Source organism: Geotrypetes seraphini, chromosome 12 (assembly GCF_902459505.1).
Source record: "Geotrypetes seraphini chromosome 12, aGeoSer1.1, whole genome shotgun sequence".
NCBI lineage: Eukaryota > Metazoa > Chordata > Amphibia > Gymnophiona > Dermophiidae > Geotrypetes > Geotrypetes seraphini.
The window spans coordinates 2,234,288-2,257,200 of NC_047095.1; the positions used below are offsets into that span (position 1 = coordinate 2,234,288).

Sequence of the window (22,913 nt, forward strand, 5' to 3'; positions counted from 1 at the left end):
TATTCCCAGAAATGGACCAGATTTGCTGTGTGGTGTGCTGCACGCAGTATGGAGCCGCTCTCTGCCTCCTTGTCTTCTGTGCTGGATTATCTGTTCCACTTGTCTAAGTCTGGTCTCAAATCGACATCTATTCGAGTCCACCTCAGTGCTATTGCTGCCTTTCATCAGCCGCTTAAGGGGAACAGCTTTCTGTTCATCCAGTGGTTTCCTGCTTTATGAAGGGTCTTTTCAATGTTCATCCTCCACTCAAGCCTCCCCCCGGTGGTTTGGGATCTTAATGTGGTTCTGGCTCAATTGATGAAACCTCCGTTTGAACCCATTGATAAGGCTCATCTGAAGTACCTCACTTGGAAGGTGGTATTCCTGGTTGCTCTCACGTCTGCTTGCAGAGTCAGTGAGCTGCAAGCTCTGGTTGCGGACCCGCCTTTTACTGTATTTCATCATGACAAGGTGGTCCTTCGTACTCATCCTAAGTTCTTGCCTAAGGTGGTTTCGGATTTCCACCTCAACCAGTCCATTGTTCTTCCGGTGTTTTTTCCAAAGTCCCACTCTCATCCTGGGGAGGTGGTGCTTCACACTCTTGACTGTAAGAGGGCATTGGCCTTTTACCTGCAACGCACCCAGTCTCATTGGACGGCTCCTTAACTTTTCATCTCTTTTGATCCTAATCGGTTGGGTTGTCCTGTTTCCAAGCGCACCTTATCCAACTGGTTAGCTACTTGTATTTCCTTTTGTTATGCTCAGGCTGGTCTCTCGCTGCAAGGTCAGGTCAGGGGGAATAAAGTCCGAGCGATGGCGGCATCTGTCGCTTTTCTCAGGTCCACGCCTATTGAGAAGATCTGCAAGGCCGCCACTTGGTCTTCGGTTCATACCTTCACCTCTCACTACTGTCTGGATGCCTTTTCCAGGCGCGACGGCCAGTTTGGCCGGTCGGTTTTATGTAATCTGTTTTCATAAATTGCCAACTTTCCCTCCGTCCCTTTTTGGTTAGCTTGGAGGTCACCCACATGTCAAGAATATGCTGCCTGCTTGTCCTGGGATAAAGCACAGTTACTTACCGTAACAGGTGTTATCCAGGGATAGCAGGCAGATATTCTCACAACCCTCCCACCTCCCCGAGGTTTGCTTCTTTGCTAGCTAGCTGAACTGAAGACCACGAGGAGGGGATGTGCCCTCTAGTGGAGCAGTAAGGCACACGCATGCGTGGGCAGCACTAGCAAACTTTGAGATTTTCAATCAAGTTTGCTTGAAAAGCTGTCGGCGATGGGGCTCCATGGATGACGTCACTCACATGTCAAGAATATCTGCCTGCTGTCCCTGGATAACACCTGTTACGGTAAGTAACTGTGCTTTTCCTTGCTTTATCTTACATCATAGTTTGATTCCCTCCAATCTGTCTCTCACCACCCTCTCTCCCATCCCACCTTGTCTGGAAATATCTTCCTCTCTCTCTCTCACACTTACCTTATCCCCCCTCCGCTCAGTTTCAATCCTCCCCATACCAGCCAGCTTACTACCCACCACAACCTGCTAACTTCAATTTTTCAGCTACACCCTTCCTCCTCCACATGATTGGTTTACTCTTTGAATGGTTCCCCCTTGGAACAGCTGTGCTTTCCACGTTAGTCTATGCCCCCATTGTTCTCTTCGAGCCTGAACAATGTAGTGCATGAACTTCCATGCTGGTATCGAAAAATTGCAAGCCATGGAATTGAGAGTGAAATACTCACTTGCTTTAAAAACTGGCTGGCGGATAGGAAACAGAGTGGGAGTAAATGGACAATACACGGACTGGAAAAGCGTCACCAGTGGAGTGCCACAGGGTTCGGTGCTTGGGCCCGTGCTCTTCAACATATTTATAAGCGATCTGGAAATTGGCACGATGAATGAGGTGATTAAATTTGCAGATGATACTAAGTTATTCAGAGTAGTGAAGATGCAGGAGGATTGCGAAGATCTGCAACGTGACATAAACACGCTCAAGAAATGGGCTGCAACATTGCAAATGAAGTTCAACGTGGATAAGTGTAAGGTGATGCATGTCGGTAACAAAAATCTTATACACGAATACAGGATGTCCAGGGCGGTACTTGGAGAAACCCCCCAGGAAAGAGACTTGGGAGTACTGGTCGACAAGTCGATGAAGCCGTCTGCGCAATGCGTGGCAGCAGCAAAAAGGGCAAACAGAATGCTAGGAATGATTAAGAAAGGGATCACGAACAGATTGGAGAAGGTTATCATGCCGCTGTACCGGGCCATGGTATGCCCTCACCTGGAATACTGCATCCAGCACTGGTGCTGTACGTGAAGAAGGACACGGTACTACTCGAAAGGTTCCAGAGAAGAGCGACTAAAATGGTTAGGGGGCTGGAGGAGTTGCCGTACAGTGAGAGATTAGAGAAACTGGGCCTCTTCTCCCTTGAAAAGAGGAGACAGAGGGGACATGATCGAAACATTCAAGATACTGAAGGGAATAGACTTAGTAGATAAACACAGGTTGTTCACCCTTTCCAAGGTAGGGAGAACGAGAGGGCACTCTCTAAAAGTTAAAAGGGGATAGATTCTGTACAAACGTAAGGAAGTTCTTCTTCACCCAGAGAGTGCTGGAAAACTGGAACGCTCTTCCAGAGGCTTATAGGGAAAGTTAGACAAGTTCCTGCTGAACCAGAACGTATGCAGGTAGGGCTGGTCTCAGTTAGGGCACTGGTCTTTGACCTAGGGGCTGCCATGTGAGCGGACTGTTGAGCACGATGAACCACTGGTCTGACCCAGCAGTGGCAATTCTTATGTTCTTATGTATAAATTCACTGAGAGTCACACAGTACAGACTCTGACTAGGAAAGACAGCTCTTGTAGGGAGGCAGCATTAATGACATGGAAGTTTCTAGGCGCTATGGTGGCAAGGATTGAAGGCCTGTCTCAAGGACAGATGTGCTTAAAAACCTTGGAATGATTTGTGGAACTAGGATAAAGAAGAAAAGACAAGCGGCTATCTGATATAGGATATAAACATTTGAGGTGGAGAAGTTGTATCTGATGCAAGTTCTCTTATGCTGAAGGACACCGCCTGGTCACAAAAGTACCTTAACCTCTAGACCTTGAAGTAAGCTGCTAAAACTGCATGATTCTGTTTGTAACTGAGAGGAGTTAAAGGAATGAAAAATACTTCCATGCATTTCACAGCCTGTAACTTTCCAAGAGAAGTAATTAAGCTTCATTTCAATTATTCGAATTCAAAGCCAGTTGTTAAGAATTCCTATAAGCGTCGGAGCTGTTACTGCCACTAAAAACCGTGCCACTAAAAACCGTGTAAAAGGGGGGGTTATTTATTTATATTTTAGATATCCTCTATAATAAAACCCTAAGCGCGCATGTGCACTTAGGGTTTTGTGATCCCTGATAGCGTGCTGTGTCCTCCATGGTTGTACTCTATTTGCGGCTCACAGCAGCTTGAAGCGCATGTGACAGCTGTCGGCATGTGCAGGGATTTGAGCAGCGGTGGCGGTTTCACTCCTGATATCTGGCACCTAGAGGAACGGCTGGAGGGTGTCGTGTGGCTGCTGCGAGGTGTTCCATGCTGGCTGGTAAAAATTACCTGCTGGAAGGGATGCTGCTGGACACGGGGGAGGTACAAGGAAGGAAGAAGGGCTACTGCTGGACAGGGAGATCAGGTAAGGGGTGCTGCTGAACAGGGGGGGAGGTCAAAGTTAGGGAAAAGGCCTACTGCTGGATAGGGGGAGCAGGGAATAGGTGCTGCTGGACAGGGGGAGGTAAAACAAAAAAAGGGCTGCTGCTGGACATGGGGAGCAGTGAAGGGGTGCTGCTGGACAGGGGGGAGGTAAAACGAAGGGAGAAGGGCTGCTGCAGGACAGGGGGAACAGGGAAAGGGTGTTGCTGGACACTGGGGAGGTACAAGGAAAAGAGAAGGGCTACTGCTGGACAGGGGGAGCAGGCAAGGGGTGATGGTGGACAGCAGAGGAAAGAGAGAGACAGAAAGAATGACAGACAGAAAACAAGAAAGAAAGACAGACATCTATTCTAGCACCCGTTAATGTAATGGGCTTAAAGACTAGTATTCAAAATAATCATTTTTAGCAGTCTATCGATTTCTAGTTAGATAGTATTTTGTTCTACTGTAAAACAAATTTGTATTTATATTGTTTCTCACTTGGCGCATTTACCCCCTTTACAAAACCATAGCACAGTTTTTAGCGTTGGCCATGGCGGTAACAGCTCCGACGCTCATAGGAATTCTTAACAACTGGCTTTGAAATTTAATAATTGAAATGAAGCTTTAATTAATTCTCTTGGAAAGTTACAGGCTGTGAAATGCATGGAGTGTTGGAGCTGTTACCGCCGCAGCTGGCGCTAAAAACCGTGCTATGGTTTTGCAAAGGGGGGGGGAATGAGTAAAACGGAATTGGAACCCAAAGTTCTACAGGAACAAAAATTAAGTAGACTCGCTTGCTTACAATCTTTCATAAGATAAAACACATTTCTTAAGAGTCCACAGTTCTTGAAACCATATAGAATTCATTGTTTTCTGAATGTCTCGTATCCGAGTCCACAAATTTGGCCTGGCACAATTAAATGTCCACTCCCAAAACAGTGCTACTTCAGAAAAGGGATAGCCAGTATTTATTTCTTTAGACTTATTTACCACTTAAGCTTCTGTATCCAGAACATAAGTAATGTTAAGATCACAGAAAGGTAAGTTTGAGACAGGTGATTAGGCATAATCTTCACCAATTATGTTTTCCTACATCTGACCGATAGATATCCCATGAATTTGAAATGGTGACTTAGGCCAGGATTCTCAAAAACCCATGACAATCTGCTAACGCAGCCGTTTTGATAGCGAATCGATAAAAGCAACACATTCTTAAAAATTGCACATGCAAATAAGGTTGGCAGACAGCAGCGAAGATTCGCTAAATTTGCATGTGCCCATTGCTGGTGATTGCAATGGGCACATGTGTAGAAAAAACGCATCAAGACCCTTCCCCCCCCCCCCCCCAAACACAACAGCGCTCTCATTGGGAGATATGATAGAGACATTTAAATACCTACGTGGTAAAGAAAATCATAGACAAAACATCCAATGTACAGCTGTAAAACCTCCTCCCCCCATACCTCCCTCCTTCCGCCTCCTCCCAAAAACATATACCCTATCAAGGTGGCAACTGCCGCCAAACTCTGTAAATTGTCCACACTCGAAAGAAGGAAAACATATTATCATTACATATGACTGTCAGTTTAGTCATCAATTTTAGTCAATAGAGTGTCCATAGAAGGCACAGACACATGCTTCCAGTGAGAGACCAAACAGACCCTGGCTGCCGTAGCAACAAGGGCTTCCAACCTCTGCGCCCCATCCTCAAGTCCCGGTACCAGACCATTGAGAAGAAAAACACGTATCGAGAGGTATGATAGCATAAAGAATAACTGGAGAACCCGACCCCAGTATGCATGAGTCTTAGGGCAGTCCCACCAGATAAGATAAAAGGTGCAGAGCTGGGCGCAACCCCTCTAGCAATGACCAGATCCAGTATGGTAGATCACCCACAAATGCGCAGGCATGTAGTACAACTGGAGCAAGATCTTATAACCAAGTTAGTAGTAATTGAAACTTTCAAAAGACTTCTGTAAATCCCACTGGTTCTTTGTAAGTGAGCAACCCAAAAGGCTCTCCCACTTAGCCTCATATTTGTGCTCTACAAGAGAACATAGCACAAGGGCCCTGTAGAGTCTAGAGATTAATCCTCTCCAAACCCTCATGTGGAAAACCTTAAGAAGGGTATAATTCTCCCATCCCCAGTGAGGCAGCACTTTACGCAGCATAAAGTCTGTAACTTGCATATACGAAAAAAGGTCAGTGTCATCATGTCCATACTCATCAGGAAGAGCTGAGAAGGAAAGCAGCTCACCTCCCACCAATTGCCCCAGCATACGCAATCCCTTCCCTGACCACAGTACCTCAGTTCTGTAAGCAAGCTAAGAAGCAACCAGGGGAGGTGGGTGGGTTGTGAGAATATCTACCTGCTGTCTCTGGATAACACCTGTTACAGTAAGTAACTGTGCTTTATCCCAGGACAAGCAGGTAGCATATTCTCACATTTGGGTGACCTCCAAGCTAACCAGAATAGGATGGTGGATGTGTTGGCATTTAGAAGAATAAATTTGAACAGGGACCAAGTAGCAGCTTTGCATATTTTATCCACAGGAGTGGATCTAAGGAAAGCTACTGATGCTGCCATAGCTCAAACTTTATGGGCTGTGTGACCCGACTCTCCAGTTGAAGCCCATCCTGAGCATAACAACGATATGCAGGAAGCCAACCAGTTGGAAATCTTTTCATGGATTCAGGATGCCCCAACTTGTTAAGATCAAAGGAGACAAAATGTTGAGGAGATGTTCTATGGGACTTTGTCCTGTCGAGATAATAGGCCAAAGCCTACTTGCAATCCAGAGTGTGATGAGCTGTTTCTCCTGGATGAGAATGAGGATTTGGAAAAAATACTGGAAGCACATTCGTTTAATTGAGATGAAATTCAGTGATGACCTTTGATAAGAACTTTGGATGCGTGCAAACACTGTAAAAGATGGATTCACCACTAATGTTTGAAGTTCATTCACTCTTCTGGCAGAAGTAAGAGAAATGAGTAAAACCACTTTCCAGGCAAGGTATTTGAGATGAGCCATAGACATTGGTTCAAATAGAGGCTTCATCGTCTTATCAAGAATCACATTGAGATCCCAAACCACTGAAGGTGATTTGACATTAAAAAGTCCTTTCATGAATCTGGAGATCAGAGGATGAGCATAAGAACATAAGAATTGCCACTGCTGAGTCAGACCAGTGGTCCATCATGCCCAGCAGTCCGCTCACGCAGCGGCCCTCTGGTCTAAGACCAGCACCCTAACTGAGACTAGCCCTACCAGCGCACGTTCTTGTTCAACATTAACTTGTCTAACTTTGTCTTGAATCCTTGGAGGGTGTTTTCCCCTATAACAGCCTCTGGAAGGGCGTTCCAGCTTTCTACCACTCTCTGGGTGAAGAACTTCCTTACGTTTGTACGGAATCTAGGTTTACCATCCACTGGTTGTTGAAAGGCAGTGATAGGACTGAGATGGACTCTAATGGATGTAGACTTGAGCCAGAGTCAGATAAACGAAGAAGATAATCCAGAACTAATGAAACAGAGATGGATTTTGGATCTTGGTGATAAAGGAGACTCCAGGAAGAAAAACATGTCCACTTTTGCTAGCAGCATTGCTGAGTGGCTGGTTTTCTAGAAGCTTCCAAAATGAGTCTGGCAGGCTGAGAAAGATGAAGATGAGTTGGATTCAGGCCGACAGATACCAAGCTGTCAGGTGTAAAGACTGAATGTTGGGATGAAAAAGAGAACCATTACTCTGCGTAAGAAGAGATGGAAAAATCGGCAGAGGTATTGGTTCCTTGATACTGAGTTGAAGTAGAAGGGAGAACCAAGGCTGCCTGGGCCACCGAGGAGCTATGAGTTATCATGGTGGCCGACTCCTGCTAGGCTTTGACAAGTGTCTTGAGAATGAGAGGAATGGGTGGAAACACATAGAGAAACTTGTGCATCCAATCCAGAAGAAAAGCGTCCGCCTCCAGACGATGAGGAGAGTAGAGTCTGGAGCAGAACTGGGGCAACTTGTTGTTGTGGGGAGACGCAAACAAATCCATTTGAGGAGTCCCCCACTGAGAAAAAAACAGGATGGAGAGCTGCAGAGTTGAGCGTCCATTCATGAGGTTGAAGAATTCTGCTGAGCTTCTCTGCCAAGAAACTCTGTTCGCCCTGAATGTAAACAGCTTTCAGAAAGATGCTGTGATTACTCGCCCAAAGCCAGATCTTCTGAGCCTCCTGACAGAGAAGGGGAGAACCTGTGCTTGCTTTCTTGCTTGTTTATATAATACACTAGTTTTTTAGCCCGTTACATTAACGGGTGCTAGAATAGATGTGTAGACTTAGGCATTTCTTTTTTTTTTTTTTTTTCTTTCTTTCTTTCTCTCTCCCTGCCCCTTTTCTTTCTGTCTATCTTTCTGTCTCTTTCCCTGGCCCCCTGTCTGTCTTTTTTCTGTGGCTCTCCCTTCCCCCTGTCTGTCTTTCTTTCTTTCTGTCCTCTCTCATTCTTTCAGCTGTAAGGAATACTTCTCCCATCCTCTCCTCTTCTGAAAGGAAGACTCGCCTCCCCCTCCTTTCTGTCCTATTACAAATCTGAACTATCAGTATTCAAGAACTTCAGAGCCCCTCAGCCTCTCTCTTCAGGGTTGATTTACTTCACAATCTCCCTGAGGACACGCTTTACATGCCGAGAGCTAACGGCCTCGCCTCCCACCCCCGGACAGCCACAGCGGCCGCCCACTTAACAGTGTCGTGCTCTCAGCCGGGAGCCCCAGCCAATCGTCGGCCACCTTGTTCTGGGCCGCTCTGCAGCGGTTGGACAGTCTTCAGCAGCTCGGAGCCCTCCTCCCGGCAGCCGCCGCCAGCACCGTGGGAGGAGCCGCTGCAGCGTGTATAGAAACTTCGGCCGGTAGGGCTCAGCTTAAGTTCATTTTTTAGTTCAAAGCCGACGCCGCGGCTCCTCTCTCGATCCCCGCCTGGTGCGGTTCAAGAGAGGAGCCGCGGCAGCGGCTTTGATTTAAAAAAATGGCGAGGAGAGTCTCCGCCGCTGTCACGGCCTGCTCTGAAGGGAGGGGGGGGAAGCTGCTGTATAGCAGCGCCGCCTCTCTCCATCCCCACCAGGTCCGCACATCCGTCCTCTTTACCTTTTGGCCCCTGTGAGGGGCTGCTGGAGACTTGCAGAGGTAGTGGGGGCGCTGACCGCCTGCGATCCCTCTCCTCCGAGACACCCCCCTCCTAACACAGCTGCTCAGTGTTAAGCCTGGCCTGTGAATTTGGGCTCAGTGTCACTGAGGCTTCCTTCGCTCTCCCGGGCCTGCTGTCCTTCCCCTAAGTCCCGACTCCTCAACGCACCATCTAGCGCATGCGCACTCGTGCGGCCACATCCCGACAGAAAAGGGATCAGGGAACACGCGTCGCGAGTGCGCATGCGCGGGCTAGCATTTTATTATTTAAGATGGTTACTTGGTTGTCCATGCGAAGCAGGAAGACATGGTTGACTATTAAATGCTGGAATGCTTTGAGGGCATAATAAATTGCTCTGAGTTCCAAGAGATTGATGTGAAACTGTTGTTCTCTAGATGACCTGAGTTTGAAGGCCATCCAGATGAGCCCCCCAAGCATAAGTGGACGCATCCATGGTCAGAACTTTTTGATGAGGAGGCACGTGAAACAGAAGACCTCTGGATAGATTGGAAGAATTCATCCACCACTGAAGCGACCGTCAAAGAGACAAGGTGACAGAAATGTGCTACGAGATGGGGGTCAGTCACTTGAGACCACTGTGAAGCTAGAGGCCATTGAGGCTTCCTGAGATGAAGCCTTGCAAAAGGAGTCACGTGGGCTGTGGAGGCCATGTGGCCTTAAAGAACCATCATTCTCCTGGCCAAGGCTGACTGGAGCCGAGCCATCTGATGACAAAGCTGAAGCAAAGTGTCCTGACGCTCTTGAGGAAGAAATGCCCTCAGCTGAGTTGTGTTGAGAAGATCTCCAATGAACTGGAGCCTCTGAGATGGATGAAGCTGTGACTTGGTAAAGTTGATTTCAAACCCCAAATTGTAGAGAAACAGTATGGTGCGATTTGTCGCTAGAAGCACAGCTTGACACAAAGGGTCTTTTATGAACCAGTCATCTAGATAGGGGAAGACTTGTAGACCTTGAGATCTCAGGACCGCAGCCACTACCACCAGGCACTTGGTAAAGACTCTGAGAGAGGATGCCAGGCCGAAAGGGAGAACCTTGTGGTGATTGGCCACTTGAAATCTGAGGTATTTCCTGGAAGCCGGTGAATTGGAATATGAGTATAGGCTTCCTTGAGATCCAGAGAGCATAGGCAATCATTGTGCGCCAAGAAGGGATATAGAGTGGCTAGAGACATCATGCGAAACTTCTCCTTGACAAGAAACTTGTTGAGGGTTCTGAGTAGTGCTGCCCGATTCAGGAAAAAAAAATTCGATTCAATTCGATTCAGCCTATTGAATCGATTTTTCGATTCGATTTTCCTGCCCAATTGGTGTTTTTTTAAAAAAAAAAAACATTCTGGTGGGTTTATTTTATAATCACAAAAATAGTATGAAATACCACTTGTTCAAAACAATACACATCAGTATTGTTAGCCCATAAAAATTTTTTCAAAACAATACACATCGGTATTGTTAGCCCATAAAAATTTTATAGGCTTAGTTTAAGGCCTCAGAAACGGAGCCTACGCACAGCAGTTAAATCACAAGCTGAGATGATCCGCGTAGTTGTAACACTCCTGCTCCAATCATTGGCCAATAATTGTTTTTTTTATAGTGTTTATATAAAGCTAATTTAAACCCTTCACCAAACACTTCTGAAGATAAACTATTTCTTCAAAAACACTCAGAAATCTTCAGAGAAGTACTGTGCATATGTTTCCAAGATTTGAAAAAATAGACCACAAAACTTATCTTATTGTTAGCAGTCTTCACAGTTGGAGTCTTTTTAGACACTTCATGTCATTAATGTCTGTCTGCCGATGCGGCCAGCGTTTCGCGGGAATTACATTCATCCGCTGCGTCAGGGCCACCAGGACATTAACAATCACAGGCTCATTGAACCACTCTGCTTCACTCAGCTTTCCAGGGTTCTGCCTCAGCCCACAGCCAGTCTCTCTCCCAGGGCCTGACTGTCCCCCCTGAAACCCTGCACCCCCCCCCCCGGAAGGCCTGCGTATTCCCCCTGGCCTCCCGGCATCAATTTACCTAATTTCAGCAGCCTGCATAGGATCGCTAGTGTTAGTGATCTTTGAAAGCTGCCATCGGGTCTTCCGAGCTGTCTTCTCTCTGCCGCGGTCAGAGAAGGGGCAGGACTGTGGCAGAAAGAAGACAGCTCAGAAGACCCGATGGCAGCGTGCAAAGATCGCTAACACTAGCGATCCTATGCAGGCTGCTGAAATTAGGTAAATTGATGCCAGGAGGGAAGCTGGACATCAGCACTTCCCGACTGACCCTCACCACTCGCCCTTTAAAGCAGGAGCAGCAGCGTCTGGCCAACAAGAGGCAGCACTGCCGATCCTGCTTTAGGGGGTGAAGGGGGAGGGTCAGTTACCGAATCAGGAGGCTGATTTTTTTTGTTTTGAATCGGTGAATCGATTCAAATCGTGAATCGGGCAGCACTAGTTCTGAGATCTAAAATAGGTCAGAGACATCCTGTCTTCTTCGGGACTAGAAAATAACAGGAGTAAAACTCCCCAGTTTTGCTGATCCACAAGAACCTCCTCGTTGGCATTGAGGATTAGTAAGGAATCGATTTTATGAAGAAAAAGAAGGGAGTACTGGTGAGGGTTAGAAGCAAACTCTTTTGGAGGATGATCTGGAGGGACAGTTAGAAAATGAAGAGAGGAACCCATCGAATGATTTGCAGAACCCATAGATCGGAAGTGATCAATTCACAATGCTGATCATTGAGTTGGAGATGACCTCCAATTGGCTGAGGTAGAGATTGAAGTATTGGGATTGCATCTATGCTCTCAATTAGTTGGTCAAATAGACTGAGTAAATTTAGCAAGAGCAGATGTCTGAGATTTTTGAAGATGTTGATGTTTTTGTTTCTTCTGTTGTGGCCTGGCAGGAGCAGAAGATTTTGCTGAAAAATGCCTCTGATAAGAATAAGATGGCCTAAATGCTCTTGATGCGGAAGGCTTGGGTTTAGATTTAACCAAGGTATCCCATCGGGTTTCATGAGCAGTGAGCTTTTGAGTTGCGGTATCTGTGGAATCCACAAAAAGCTCATTTCCCAAGCAAGGGACATTTGCTAATCTGCCTGATGTTAACATCCGTATCTGAAACCCTGAGCCATGCCAATCTTCTCATGGCCACAGACATAGAAGAGGCCCTGGAAGTGACTTTAAAAACATCTTAAGCTGAGTGAACCAGCTGGTGGCAGGTGCTGCTTGTGCTGGCAAATATTTAATGAGCTATAAGGGGGCAGGGGAGCGCTTAAGTGGCAGGAGGTGCAGCTTCTTGCTAAAGACAGCTTCCACCTTTTGATGTCTCATATATTAGTCCAGTCAGAAAGGTGCTGGTCTCCTGCAACAGTTTTTTTGTTTGTTTGTTTAGAAACAGGAGAGGAAAGGAGCAGCACCATCAGCTGCACTGTTTAAAAGACAGCAACATTCACTTGCCTAATAATCCGTTTAAATACTTTGATCAGCTTACTATAAGTCACCCACAGAGGTGAAAAAGGACACATCATAGGGGGCGGAACCTGGCAGAGAAGGAATGAAGTTGTCAGCTGGGAACTCTAAACGGATAGCAGCTGTGACAATCAACAAAAGAGATCTGCAAGATTGCCTTGCTTTTTTTTTTTTTTTAACCAGAATTTCAATACTGTTCAATGAGAATGCTGGAGATCCTGGTTTTATCTTCTTCCAACAATATGGTATCCTCAAACTCTGATTCTAAGTACCCAGTAACCTCATAGACCTTCCTCTAACCCCTCATTGTGAAGTACTATTCGTACTCCGAATCCTCTCCTTTCAGGTTTTGTAGTAGCGAAGTACTTTGTGTTGTGAAATACGTTTCAACACTACCCCCTCTTATTTACAAGGCAAAGGTGGGGGTTTCTCCCAAGCCCCCACGTCCCACCTGCTCTGCAACCGCCCTGGAAGTGCTCCTCACTTAGGGTTGTTGTTTTTTTCTGGAGGCAATTCCCTGAGCTGGACGTCGTTTCGTCTCCAGAGGGAGCCGCGAGAAACAACCCTCACCCTCCACGGTTTACCTAGGTCTGCAATTCAGCCCGAGAGCGCGCGACGAGAGGAAAACCGCAGGCGCGAGCACGCCTGCACCCCCTCCGGCAGGCAGGCTCTAGCTGGGCCCTATCATATCATGTCACGCGGAGCAGGGAGGAGATTGATTGAAGCTGGTTGGTGGGAAAAAGATGAGAGTAATATTTGTAGTTAGTATGGAGGTCAGGTAGACGAAATAGAGTGGTCAAAACTGCCTTAGGGTTTTTAAAAGAAAAAGAAATCTAAAGACTATTTTCATCTAATATGAAGAGCGAAACTGCAGCCTCGTAAAACCAGATTTTGCGAACTCTGAACAGACCAGTCAGTCGCTCCTCATATTAGATGAAAATCGTTTTTACAGACGTCTTTCTAAAAAAACCCAAACAAAAAAAAAAGCCCAAACGGTTTTCTCCGACGTCCCATCACCTCTTTTGATTGGCCTCGTCCCGCCCCAATGGAAATAGGAAGTCGCATCAGAGGTAGTGGGACGGGTCCAAGGGAAAGACGTTGCGTTGCTGGTGGCGGGATATCGGAGAAAGAAAGGTGCGGGGCTGGAGGCGGCTGACCTGAAGGATAAACTTGAAGGTAGGAGGCGGGAATGGGGAGCTTCAATTCAGAATAAGGGAGAGTTGACGGACCGTGGAGGAGCGAGGAGAGTTCTCTGCGTGCGAGAGCTGTCACATGCGTGTGACTTGGTATCGTAACGATTCTTTGGGACTGCGCGGAGGAAAGTGGCAGAAAAGTTGATTAGGCCAGGGTCCGGGTGTTTTATTTATTTCCCTCATTACGGTCTGGGAATGGCTTTTTTTTTTTTTTTTTAAGGGGGACACTAGTCCCTTTCTTTGTCTTTATCCCTGCAGGTACGCGAGTCAAACTCCTCTGGCTCGTCATGAAAGCAGACAATCCATCATAATCTGCTTATTTCTCCCTATTCTTTGCACAGGCCTTGGCCCTCTTATCCCTGCGTGTTCCACGCATACTGGTTTTCTCTTCTGCTTCTTCCTGTACTGCACTTACGGTAAATACGGAAAGTGGCTGAGATACAAAGGTTAAATGTCCTCTCTTCAGTTTCCAGTCTTTGGTTCCGCTGTTTCCTTATGGCTGCATCTTGTTTGTTTTGGGTTTGGTGGTTTGTTTGGTTTTTTTATACTGAGCGTGAGATCCCGTTTCCTTTGTTTGCTGTGTTGTAAGTCCCTTGTAGATTTTATTTAATGGTAGTTTTGTACACAGTACATATATGCACGTCGGTGTGTATTTAAATATGAAATGAAAAATGTAAGGTAATGTAATGAACACATTACCATCACTGAGGGGATAAGTCAGTGAACTGGCAGGCTACTGGTATAATTGAAGATACAGTAAACAAGAGCAGGGGTGCCCACACTTTTTGGGCTAGCCAGCTTCTTTTAAAATGACAGTCAAAATGATCTACCAACAATAAAATTTAAAAAAACACAAAGCACACTACGCAGAGAAAATGTTTATCATTTATATTCCGCAGATTTTCAAAGAGGTCAAGGCAGATGACTTTATGTAATGTCACTTCAGTAACAACTATACAAAAATAGACAAATATACCCCCCTCCCCTTTTACTGAACCGCGATAGCAGTTTTTAGCACAGGGAGCTGCGCTGAATGCCCTGTGCTGCTCTCGATGCTCATAGGCTCCCTGCTCTAATTAGTAAAAGGGGGCCATAGTGCAAAATATAGACAGCAGATATAAATTCTCAAAACGGACACATTTTGATCACTTAATTGAAAATCAAATCATTTTTCCTACCTTTTTGTCTGGTGATTTCAAGAGTCTCTGGTTGCACTTTCTTCTTCTGACTGCATACAATATTTCTTCCCTTCTTTCAGCCTCCTGTATGCTTCCTCTCCTCCAGACCTCATTCCCTCCCCAAACTTTTTCTTATTCTTATTCTCTCCCTGCCCCCTCCCCTTTCTTTCTGTATTTCTGTCTTTCTCTCTCCATGCCCACTTTGTCTCCCTGTCTTCCTTTCTGTCTCCCTAACCACCCCCCTTTCTTTCTCCCTGCCCTCCCCCTAGCCACCGCCGCCACCATTGGGGAACAGGCTGCTGCCGTAAAGAGGACGCTGAAGCGCCAGGCCGACCAACCTTCCCCACCTGACATCAATTCTAATGTCGGAGAGGAAGTTCTGGGCCAGCCAGGCAGCGATTGGCTGGTCTGGAACTTCCTCTCCGACGTCAGAATTGACGTCGGGTGGAGAAGGTTGGTCGGCCCGGTGCTTCAGCATCCTCTTTACAGGGTTGGGAAGCAGGGATGTGCTCCGTGATCAACTCATGTTGCTTTCAAGATCGACCTTTTGGGCACTCCTGAACAAGATCATGGGACCGAGGTTACATCCTGTATTGAAGAAGATGCTGACTGCACCTCTTAGTTCTTTTCAGTTTATTATGTACTTTAAATTGGAGCAGTTCTAAAAGACTGGAGAAGAGAAGATTAGAGTGGCACAGAAACCTACATATAGAGCAGTGGGGCTGAGAGCCAGTGAAACCAGAGTTCAAATCTTTCTTCTCCCACTGATGCTTCTCCTGACTTTTGGCAAGTCGCCCTTCATCATTTAAGCTACAAACTTAGATTATAGGCCCCAGGGGGTATGGAAAATATATCACAGGTATAACTTGCCCCTTGAGCTACCTCTGAAAAGATGTGAACTGAAAAACACCACCTGCCACCCACCCCATCCAAGAATGGAAGAGAAAATGGAAAGCTGATAATTTAAGAACATAAAAATTGCCATACTGGGATAGACCAAAGCCCAGTAATCTTTATTATCCCAGGACAAGCAGGCATGATATTCTCACATGTGGGTGACGTCATCTACGGAGCCCCAGCGCGGACAGCTTTTCAAGCAAACTTGCTAGAAGTTTCAAGTTTGCACACTGCACCACGCATATGTCTGCTTCCTCGCCCACTAGAGGGCGCGTTCCACCTCGTGGTCCTCAGTTCATTTTTTTCCGCGGAGCCAGTAAGCCCTGTGGATTGTGAGCTCCTAATCTTTTTTGTGTCGCTGCTTCCTGACACCGCGTCTGATTTTTTCGGTCGCTGTGCTTTTTGATTTCTGTTCTTTTCCTTTTTAAAAAAAAAAAAAAAAAAAAATTTTTGTCTTCTCGTTGGGCTCCGGGGGCTCCCGGCAGCCGTGGCCGCGGGACGTCGATCGTTCCCGGCCAGTTTCGTCGTTGATGTCCCATCCTGTAACGGGTTTCAAAAAGTGCAGCCGGTGCGAGAGGCTGCTCTCTATTACAGACCCCCACCGGTGGTGCATCGTTTGTCTGGGCCCGGAACACCCTACCACCTCGTGCGATCGTTGTTCCACATTTCAACCCAGGGCTCTCCGTCGCAGGAGGGCCAGAATGGCAGAGTTGTTTAAGGCGGACCCCGTGGTAAAGGCCTCGACGTCGGCCTCGGCTTCGGTCCCGGCCTCGACCTCGGCCTCGACGTCCTCGGGGCCCTCGGCCTCTCCTCGCCCTTCGACTTCCAAGTCGACCTCGGGAACGAAGGCTACCTCGGGTAAGTCCTCCTTTCCATCCCCTACAGGGTCTGCAAAGAAGCCGTCCTCTGCTTCGACCAAGGCGGGTGGGTCGTCCTCGGCCCCGCCTCGGACCCCGTCCGTGCAAGCCCCGAGGGAACACTCGAGACCGAGGTCGCCCTCCAGGGAGCATGCCCCGGATTCGGACCTCCCGACCTTCGTCGGGATCCCGGCTTTCCAGGAGCTCCTCAGAGCGCTCATATCAACAGAGCTGTCGGGGGCCCTGGAACAGCTGCAACGGGCTTCGACCCCGGCGGCTGTTGCCTCGGTGGCCTCGGCCTCGGCGACCTCGGCCTCGGGTGCCGGGGCTCCCTCGACCTCGGAGACCGGGGCTCCTCCGACCTCGGTCTCGGCTGTCGAGGCTCCGCCCGCCTCGGCCTCGGTTTCGGCCTCGGTTTCGGTCTTACCATCGACCGCGGGGGATCAGCCGGAGCGTAGCGTGCGGCCCCGGGACAAGGTGCGTCGGGTCCGCCGCATTTCCTCCTCGTCGTCCTCGAGGTCCTCCCGGGGGTCTTCGCCCTCGCCTCGGACTCGGTCGAGGCGCCGGCCGAGGAAGCCGAAGCGCTCACGGGGTTCGCCTCGAGGGCGCGGTCGGTCTTCCCCGATCGGGGGCGAGGCGTTGCGGGTGTCGGAGTTGCGCATTGACAATCCGAAGCTTCTCCGCTCCCCAGCGCGTCGGGTGTCCCGTTCTTCCTCGCCGAGGAAACGGGAGGGGGCCCTCGTCCCCCGGACCCCGGGGTCTTCGCCCCGGGCCTCGTCGAGGCGGACTCATTCTCCTACCCCCTCGAGGCCTGTGGAGAGGACATCGTGGGGCTCGGGGTCAGGGAGAGATCCCTTGTATTATTCGCACGAGGCCTCTCCGGTTTCCTCGGCGAAAAAGTCGAGATCTCCTTCCCCACCTGCTAAACCGTCCTCTTTCTCGGTTTTTGTGCAGGACATGGCCAAGGCCCTCGGGCTGGACCTCTCGGTCGGATCCCAGTATTCTAAGGAGTTCCTTGAGGAGCAGGACCTTCCAACTCCACCTAGGGAGGCTCCTCGGCTCCCATACAATAAGGTCCTCCTGCAGACTTGGTTAAAAAATTTGTCAAACCCTCTTACGGTCACGTCAGTCCCGTCCAAGATGGAGGGCAAATACAGGACGGTGCCGGCTAAGGGGTTCGACAAGGCGCAGCTCTCCCACCAGTCTTTGCTGGTGGAATCTGCCCTTAAAAAGTCTCAGCCTTCCCGGGTTTCTGCGGCGGTTCCACCTGGTAGGGAGGGCCGAACCCTGGACAAGTTTGGCCGTCGCCTTTATTCCAATTCCCTGATGGCCACCAGGGTGCTAAATTATGCATTCACTTTTTCCTCCTATCTTCGAGGTATGGTGAAGGACCTCCCTCAGTTTCGTGACTCCATGCCGGACTCCCAGAAGGCAGGTTTTGATACATTCATGTCCAACCTGTCTCAACTGCGGTTGTACCTGTTTCACGCCTTGTACGACGCTTTTGAGCTGGTTTCGAGGGTGTCGGCCCTCGCGGTGGCCATGCGCCGTCTGGCCTGGCTTCGCACCCTCGACATGGACCCAAACCTGCAGGATCGCCTGGCAGATTTGCCTTGTGTGGGGTCCGAACTTTTTGACGAGTCATTAGAGGCGGCGACCAAGAGGTTGTCTGAGCAGGAGCGCTCGTTGGCCTCCTTGGTCCGGCCCAAGCCTAGACCCCCGCCGCAGAAACCCTTCCGCCCTCCCCCGAGGCGGTACCCCCAAAAATCTACTCCCGCCTTTTCCAGACCGCCACCTAGACGCCAGGCTCAGAGGGGCAGAGGGGGACAAACGCAAGCTCCGGCGCAGGGCCCTTCCAAGCCCGCGCCTTCTTTTTGACGGGCTGAGCGGATGGGGCGGGTTCCCCTCCGCGACCGCTCAGAAATCCCTGCCTATAGGGGGGCGTCTTCGGTCCTTTTACCCAGCCTGGACCGAAATTACATCAGACGCCTGGGTGCTCCGGACCGTCTCCGAGGGCTACTCTCTCAATTTCTGGTCTGTGCCACGGGATATGCCTCCGGGACCTTCCACTTTCAATCGGAGCCAGCTTCCCATCTTGCTGGCCGAGGCCCGGGCCCTGTTGAAGCTTCGGGCGGTCGAACCAGTTCCCGCAGATCAGCGGGGGACCGGGTTTTACTCCCGCTACTTTCTGGTCCCGAAAAAGACCGGGGACCTGCGCCCTATACTGGACCTCAGGAAACTCAACAAATTCCTGGTCCGGGAGAAGTTTCGAATGCTGTCTCTCCCGGTTCTATACCCTCTCTTGGAGGAAGGGGACTGGATGTGCTCCCTCGATCTGAAGGAGGCATATACTCATGTTCCCGTGCATCCTGCCTTCCGGAAGTTCTTGAGGTTCCAGGTGGGGGACTTGCACCTTCAGTACAGGGTCCTGCCTTTTGGCCTAGCTTCGTCCCCTCGAGTCTTTACGAAGTGCATGGTCGTGGTCGCGGCGGCCCTGAGAAATCGGGGCCTTCAGGTTTTCCCCTACCTGGACGATTGGCTGATCAAAAGCACGACCAGGGAGGGGGTTATCTCAGCGACCCGACAGTCTATCGCCTTCCTTCAACGACTGGGGTTCGGGGTGAATTTCCCCAAGTCGCAGTTGCAGCCGGCCCAGTCCCTTCAATTTATAGGCGCAGTGCTGGACACTGTGCGCCGACGTGCGTACCTCCCGCAGCCTCGCTTGGCGGCCTTGGTTCGGCTGGGGCGGTGGGTCTCGCAGCTGCAGGTGGTATCGGCCCAGCGCATGATGATGCTTCTGGGCCACATGGCATCGACGGTCCACGTCACCCCGTTTGCCAGACTGCACCTGAGAATCTCTCAGTGGACCCTGGCCTCCCAGTGGCGTCAGGATTGCGATCCGGTGTCCCGCCTCATTACGGTCACTCCTTCTTTGAAACGGTCGCTCCGTTGGTGGACCGATTGTTCCAATTTTTCCGGGGGGTTGCTGTTTCTGGCCCCTCCCTTTCGCAGGGTCCTGACCACGGACTCTTCGGAGTATGCGTGGGGGGCCCATCTAGACGGGCTGCGGACCCAGGGTCTGTGGTCGTCGGAGGACCGTCGATGTCACATCAATGTGCTGGAACTTCGAGCCATTTACATGGCGGTTCGTGCGTTCGACCACCTTCTTCGCGATCAGGTAGTCCTAGTTCGCACGGACAACCAGGTAGCGATGTACTATGTCAACAAGCAAGGTGGGACGGGCTCTTGGCCCCTCTGCAGGGAGGCGCTTCGCCTTTGGGAGTGGGCAATCTCCCGAAACATCTTCCTGCAGGCGGTCTATATTCAGGGAGACCAAAACTGCTTGGCAGACAAGCTCAGTCGGCTTCTTCAGCCGCACGAGTGGTCTCTCCACACCAGAGTCCTGCGCGAGGTCTTCGACCGCTGGGGGACTCCGCAGGTGGACCTGTTTGCCTCCTCGGAGACTCACAAACTGCCCCTATATTGTTCGAGGATGTATTCCCCGGACCGTCTGGAGGCGGATGCCTTCCTTCTGGACTGGGAGGGGAGGTTCCTGTATGCGTTTCCTCCTTTTCCCTTGATCATGAGAACGTTGGTACGTCTCAAGTCATCCACCGCCACGATGATTCTCATTGCGCCTCGGTGGCCTCGTCAGCATTGGTTCTCCCTGCTTCTTCAACTAAGTGTCAGGGAACCTCTGCTTCTGCCTGTGTTTCCCTCTCTGCTATCTCAGAGTCGGGGTTCGCTGTTGCATCCCAATCTGCAGTCCTTGCACCTGACTGCTTGGTTCCTTTCCCCTTCACTTCAATCCAGGTTTCTCAGTCAGTGAGGGAGGTTTTGGAAGCCTCACGCAAGGTCTCGACCAGGCTTTGTTATTCACAGAAGTGGACCAGATTTTCATCTTGGTGTTCCTCGCGACATCTGAATCCTGATTCTGTCCCGGTGGCTTCGGTTTTAGACTACTTGTTGCATTTGTCTACATCAGGCCTGAAGACGACATCTGTCCGGGTACATCTCAGTGCCATTTCAGCTTTTCACCGGCACTTAGATGGTCGTGCTCTTTCGCTTCACCCTATGGTGCAACGGTTCATGAAGGGGCTAATCAATGTTTGTCCCCCTCTGAAGCCTCCTCCTGTTGTTTGGGATTTGAATGTTGTCCTGGCTCAACTGATGAAACCTCCCTTTGAGCCTATGGACGTATCCCTTCTCAAATTCCTTACTTGGAAGGTGGTTTTTCTGATTGCTCTCACATCGGCTCGAAGGGTTAGTGAGTTGCAAGCTTTGGTTGCGGATCCACCTTTCACGGTGTTCCACCATGACAAGGTGGTCTTGCGCACGCATCCGAAATTTTTGCCAAAGATTGTATCGGATTTCCACTTGAATCAGTCCGTTGTCCTTCCTGTGTTTTTTCCTAAGCCCCACTCCCATCCTGGCGAGACGGCGCTCCATTCTCTTGACTGTAAGAGGGCGTTGGCATTTTATCTCCAACGTACCAAGTCTCATCGGAAGGTTCCTCAATTGTTTTTGTCCTTTGATCCTAATCGTCTAGGACATCCGGTTTCCAAGCGCACCTTGTCCAACTGGTTGGCTGCTTGCATTTCTTTTTGCTACGCTCAGGCTGGTCTCCCGCTCTCGGGGCGTGTCACGGGGCATAAGGTCCGAGCGATGGCAGCTTCGGTTGCTTTCCTCCGATCTACTCCCATGGAGGACATTTGTAAAGCTGCCACTTGGTCTTCGGTTCATACGTTCACCTCCCACTATTGCCTGGACACTTTGTCCAGAAGCGATGGCCGGTTTGGCCAGTCGGTGTTACGTAATCTGTTTTCATAAATTGCCATCCTCCCACCTGCCCTTTTTTGGTTGGCTTGGAGGTCACCCACATGTGAGAATATCATGCCTGCTTGTCCTGGGATAAAGCACAGTTACTTACCGTAACAGGTGTTATCCAGGGACAGCAGGCATATATTCTCACAACCCACCCGCCTCCCCGGGGATGGCTTCTTTGCTAGTGATGGAACTGAGGACCACGAGGTGGAACGCGCCCTCTAGTGGGCGAGGAAGCAGACACATGCGTGGTGCAGTGTGCAAACTTGAAACTTCTAGCAAGTTTGCTTGAAAAGCTGTCCGCGCTGGGGCTCCGTAGATGACGTCACCCACATGTGAGAATATATGCCTGCTGTCCCTGGATAACACCTGTTACGGTAAGTAACTGTGCTTTTCCAACAGTGACCAACCCAGATCCCAAGTACCTAGTTAGATCCCAAGTAATAAAACAGATTTTATGCTGTTTATCCTAGGAATAAGCAGTGGATTTCCCCAAGCTATCTCAATAATGGTTTATAGACTTCTCTTTTAGGAAATTATCCAAATCTTTTTTAATCCCCACTAAGCTAACTGATTTCACCACATTCTTTTGCAACGAATTCTAGAGTTTAATTACCGTACACGTTGTATGAATAAATATTTTCTCTGGTGTGCTTTAAATCAATTACTTAATAATCAGTGTGGATAAAGTAAGGAAGAACTAGTGAGAGAATAATGCAGTTAAGTCAGTTGGTTACAGGATTCTTGGCAGCATGTTTCACAAGAGGAAGATCTTGTCAAGGAAACTTGATTAATTCCTTTAGTGAGGTAACCAGAGTAGTAAGCATTAAGTGCAGTAATTGTGGCTACTCCTGTTCCAGTAAACCCTTTGAATAAGTAGCATTTGATGCTTCCACATAAAACAAGTGACGTGCCAGATAGTCTGAATGGAAAGAAAAGTTTGTGTCACAATTTAAGAAAAGGTACCAAGTCTTAGTGCACTCTTACTTGAGAAATGAGGCAACAATGTCAGTTGGGTTCTATTTGTAATTTAAAAAAAATGTTAACAGCAATTTGGTAGTGTACACTCATGTTGTTTATTTACTACTATTAATTATTTCTACAGCACTACCAGACATACACAGCGCTATACAGTCACAAAGAAGAAAATAGTCCCTGCTCAAAAGAGCTTACAATCTAAACAGCCAAGACAGACAAACAGGATGTCATGGATACAGTTAAGGGGAACAGTTAATTAGCTGGCTAGGATGGTGAGCAGAGGAGTAGGGTTAAGGATTGAAGGCTATTTTAAAAAAGGTGGGTTTTCAGTCTGCTTTTAAACAAGTGAAGGGGCTTGGTGGACAAACTCAGGTAATTTATTCCAGGCATAGGGGGCAGCTAAATGAAAGGAGTGAAGTCTGGAATTGGCAGTGGAGGAGAAGGGCACAGCTAAGAGCGACTTATCTGAGGAACGGAGTTCTCTAGGAGGTGTAAGGCGAGAGGAGAGATATTGAGGAGGAGCAGCAGAATAAACACACTTGTAGGTGAACAATAGGTGCTTGAACTGTATGTGATTGCGGATAGGGAGCCAGTGAAGTGACTTAAGGAGAGGGGTGACATGAGTGTAGTGAGGTTGGTAGAAAAGTTTTGCACAGATTGCAAGAGGGAGAGGCGAT

At 48.9% G+C, this 22,913-nt stretch overlaps 2 protein-coding genes across 4 annotated transcripts in view; one reads left to right on the forward strand and one right to left on the reverse strand.

The window, feature by feature from the left end:
* AXDND1 (axonemal dynein light chain domain containing 1) overlaps positions 1-12,998 on the reverse strand; it is a 383,395-nt gene extending 370,397 nt beyond the window's left edge. Inside the window, exon 1 of the mRNA XM_033916370.1 lies at positions 12,761-12,998. The gene's annotated coding sequence lies outside the window, so the exon portion shown is untranslated. The remainder of the gene's footprint in view (positions 1-12,760) is intronic.
* Positions 12,999-13,338: 340 nt separating this feature from the next.
* SOAT1 (sterol O-acyltransferase 1) overlaps positions 13,339-22,913 on the forward strand; it is a 178,112-nt gene continuing 168,537 nt past the window's right edge. For 2 of the 3 annotated variants that reach the window (XM_033916375.1, XM_033916377.1), the window contains exon 1: positions 13,339-13,485. The gene's annotated coding sequence lies outside the window, so the exon portion shown is untranslated. Of the gene's footprint in view, positions 13,486-13,774; positions 13,919-22,913 lie in introns of those variants that run through there. The other variant, XM_033916376.1, reaches the window with a different exon arrangement.